The sequence below is a fragment of the Cicer arietinum genome, chromosome 5 (assembly GCF_000331145.2).
Source record: "Cicer arietinum cultivar CDC Frontier isolate Library 1 chromosome 5, Cicar.CDCFrontier_v2.0, whole genome shotgun sequence".
Lineage (NCBI taxonomy): Eukaryota > Viridiplantae > Streptophyta > Magnoliopsida > Fabales > Fabaceae > Cicer > Cicer arietinum.
Genome location: NC_021164.2, coordinates 3,745,518 through 3,750,492, shown reverse-complemented (window position 1 = coordinate 3,750,492; position 4,975 = coordinate 3,745,518).

The following is a 4,975-nucleotide window of genomic DNA, read 5'->3' as shown; positions in this document are numbered from 1 at the left end:
AATAATAATAATAATAATAATAATAATAATAATAATAATAATATTAATAAAATTGGTGGGTTCCACTTGGGGAGTGAGCCCATCCAACAAATCTCCCCCTCACGACTCAAGTGGGAAGGTACTGCTCAACCATGTAGGCCTTCTTTCTACAATATATCATCTTCGACACATGCAATGTATTTGTCATCATATCTGAATCATTCTCACCAGTATGAATCTTTTCAATAAAAAATGACTTCATTTTTAATGCATCTCGTATCCAATGATATCGCACTTCAATATGCTTCGACTTTGTATGAAAAGTAGGATTCTTGCTAAGATGGATGACACTCTAACTGTCATAGAATAACACAAACTTGTCTTGCTTGAGGCCTAATTCATGTACGAATTTCTTCATCCACAAGAGTTCTTTGGAAGCTTTAGTTGATGCAATGTACTCAACTTCAGTAGTGGGTAAAGCAACACACTTTTGTATCCTTGATTGCCAAGAAACAACTCCCCTTGCAAACATCATCATATACCAAGAAGTAGATTTTCTAGAATCAAGATCACCAGCCATATTTGCATCTGTGTAGCCATCTGACACAGGTTCACCACCTCCATGACATAAACACACTTTGGAAGTGCCTATGAGGTATCGGAGAATCCACTTCATTGCTTGCTAATGATATTTACCATGATTAGAGAGAAATTGACTAACAACTCCAACTGCATGAGCAATATCTGACCTTGTGCATACCATAATATACATCAAACTACCGATTGCGGATGCATATAGAACCTTCTTCATCTATTCTTTGTCTTTCTCACTTGTAGGGCATTGATCAAAATTCAATTTAAAATGAGTAGCAAATGGAGTACTAACAGGTTTGCAATTGCTCATGTTGAATCTCTCTAAAACTTTCTCAATGTAATTGTGTTGAGACAACCACAATTTATTATTCTTCCTATCACGAGTAATTCTCATGCCCATAATTTTCTTTGTAGGACCCAAGTGTTTCATTGCAAAAGACTTGTTCAAATCTTTCTTTAAAGATTGAATCTTCTTAGTGTCATGACCAACAATCAACATGTCATCCACATATAACAAGAGAATAATATAATCACCATCAGAAAATTTCTTGACAAACACGCAATGGTCATAAGTAGTTTTACCATACCCATGTTTCTCCATGAAAGAATCAAATTTCTTGTTGCTCCATATAGATCTCTTCCTCCAAATCACCATGAAGGAATGCAGTTTTCACATCAAGTTGTTCTACTTCTAGGTTTAAACTAGCTGCTAACCCAAACACAACTCGGATAGAGGACATCTTCACCACAGGTGAAAAAAATTCATCAAAGTCAACACCTTTTCTCTAATTAAAACCTTTCACAACCAATCTTGCTTTGTATCTTGGTTGAGAACTATTCTATTATGCCTTTATCTTGTATACCCATTTGTTCTTGAGTGCTTTTCGGCCATTAGGAAACTTTACCAAATCAAATGTGTGATTCTCATGCAAGGAATTAATCTCTTGATAGTGCTCTGGCTCTCCACTATCAGTGATCATCGCATACTCATGTGGAGGGTATCTTTGAGAAGGTTGACATTCTCTAGTAGATCTTCAAAACTCAAACTCGACTGGTGGCTCAAATGGAACTTGATCATCATGGTGAGGTACATGATCATCAGTTGCATTATCATCATCTACCTGTATATCTCCCCCATCAACAAAGGTTTCTGCAAGGGGATTAGGCGCAACATCAATGTAATTTCTAGAATTTGGTTTCAGTTTTTCAGCTTTATCAAAATCTTCAATAGTCTGGTCTTCAAGAAATATCACATCTCAGCTTATGATAATTTTCTTGTCAACTGAATCCCACAATCTATAACCAAATTCTTCATCACCATAACCGACGAATATACACCGTTTGGATTTACTATCAAGTGGACCTCTGTATTCACCAGCGTTATCTGATCGAACACATTTCAATTTCCTTCCCATTTCTCTTTCAACACTTGCACGAAAATGCTTGAAGACTCCAAAAACCTGGTCTTTAGATTTCAATGGAAAGGCCCACACTTTTCTGTTGGATTTTGATCCTTTGATTCCTAATTTTGACATAATTCACAATTCAACAATATTCATACTTAATATGATAAATCTAATATTTCAATTGAGCAAAATTTCAGGAACACCAATTCAATCACACACATCACACACACTTGTATCAAATTGCTTGGAACACAAGAAATCAACAAAAGATGAATTCTGAACATGTAAATCGATTGGTAAATCGATTGCATAACAAGGGTGTAAGAAATCTTAAGTGTTTGTGAATGTGCAATCGATTAGGCAATCGATTAGATCAATTAAAATGAAAAAAAAAATGCACAAGTCAGTGGCCTCTGATTTGGAGAAAATCGATTGGTAAATCGATTGAACATTTCACAAATCAAACCTGATGGTAACACATCGATTGGTAAATCGATTGAATGAGTCACAGTGGCACTCCAGTGCTGAGGAAATCGATTGGCAAATCGATTGATAAAATATCATTTGGAAAATGACCTCACCTGTGACAAATACAATCGATTGGACAATCAATTGTTAACACTTTTAATTTTGATAAAGTTTGGTTGCAATCGATTGGTAAATCGATTGAATTAAACACCAGGTAAAACCTTTTCAGGAACATGCCACCAAAGCGATTGACAAATCGATTGACATCAAAAACCTGAGCCACTGTTTTGAAACCAATCGATTGGCAAATCGATTGAATTAAACTTTTTGAAAACACAGTGAACTCTGAGACTTGGCAAATCGATTGAGTAATCGATTGAAAATAGTTTTATTAAAACAGTTTCCCAGAAATCGATTAGGCAATCGATTCCAACAAGTCTGAACATGTTATACTGAAAAGTGGTTTTAAATGAATCGATTGGTAAATCGATTAGCTTGTATAGTTTCAAGATTAAAGAAAACCAAGATCGCGATAATCGATTGGCAAATCGATTTAGCTCATTTTATAACTTTACAAAATCGATTGGGAAATCGATTTCGTAGTTGGTTTTTCAGAAACTATATAAGATGTCTTTCAATCTTTATTCTCATAACTTCTAAGAACTTTTACATAACTTTTTCATAACTTTCATAATTTCTCTTATGCTCTCAAAAACGGTTCATGGCAACAAACTAACAACTTCATAATTGTGATTACAGATCTCAATACAGTTTGTTGACAATCTAAGAGAAATGATAATGTGCTCAAGAACAATCCATGAATATCCAGATTTGTGAAGAGCAACATTTATAAAGATTGAAGACCCTTTTGTTTTACGTCTTTTATTCTTTCTGTAATAAATCTTTGAACCAAAACGAACGTTGAAAATCCAGCTAGAAACTGGTGGCTACTTTCTTGGGTGAGAGGTCTCAACAAGAAAGAGTCGTACTTTGATTTTGTGTTAGGCTGCCGATTGTCTACAAGGATCAAAGGGTTGATAGAAAGCCAGCTAGAAACTGGTGGCTACTTTCTTGGGTGAAGAGTGTTCAACAAGAAAGAGTCGCACTGTGATTCTGTGATAGGTTGACGAGTATCTACAAGGATCAGAGGGTATTCAATAGGAAAGAGATCATTAAGATAGATAGGTTTCAGGGAGGAAACTGGACAATCTGTAATTGATTCTTTCTATTGAAGGAGAAGAAAATCTGAAATCCGATTGGATTTTCAGGACTGGACGTAGGTTGTTGTTGACAACCGAACCAGGATAAATCTCTGTGTTTTCTTCTCTAACTCTCTCTCTTTAATTTTCTATATTGCTAACTTTGCATGCCTCAAAATTTAAATTCCGCTGTGCGCTTGATACTGATTAATTTGGTAACGAAAACTGATATATTTTCTGTTATTTCGAGGTCAAGATACCAACAATTGGTATCAGAGCTAACTTCTTGAGAGGTAAAACTTATAAGAAGATGGCCTCAACTGACGTTCTGGGAGAAGGCGCTTCGTTAGCTCGACCACCAGCTTTCAACGGTACAGCCTACATGTACTGGAAGCAACGAATGCTCATATTTCTGGAAGCAAGTGGCATAGATATCCTTGATGCTGTTGAAAACGGTCCGTACATTCCCAAGATTGCAGGAACTGACAACTCAATGATTATCAAGCCTAGAGCCGACTGGTCAGATGATGACAAGAAGAAGGTTGGTTTCAATGCGAAGGCTAAGAACATCATCACGTCCGCCCTATGTGCAGAAGAGTTCTTTAGAGTGTCCAATTGCAAGTCAGCAAAAGAGATGTGGGACATCCTCCAAGAAACTCACGAAGGTACTACTGATGTTAAGAGAGCTCGTGTGAATACGCTCATGCACGAATATGAATTATTTAGCATGAAGAAAGAAGAGTCAATCAGCGATTTGCAAACCAGATTCACACACATAGTCAACAACCTGCATGCACTAGGAAAAGATGTGGATAATGAACAGCAGATTGGAAAGATCATGAGATGTTTAACCAGAGAATGGCAGCCCAAAATTACCGCAATAGCTGAGTCTAAGGATCTAGCAAAGATGACGACAGCAACATTATTTGGAAAATTAAGGGAACATGAAATGGAATTACAACGACTGGATGAATCCGAAATGGAAAGCAGGAAAAAGAAAGGATTATGCTTGAAAGTACAAACCAAGCAATCTAAACCTGAATCCGATAGCTACTCAGATGGATCCAGCAGTGAAAATGAAGAGACTGAAATCGAATCACTTGTCAAGAAATTTAAGAAGTTTCTGAAGAAGAAAGATAACAAATTCAGAAAACCATCCAGCTCTAAGACTAGTGACATCAAGACAGTTACATGCTACGAATGTGGTAAGATTGGTCACACAAAGTCGGAATGCTACAAACTGAAGAACAAGAATAGAGCTCACAAAGCCAAAAGAGCATATATTGCATGGAGTGACAACGATAACGATGAGTCCTCTGCCTCTTCGGA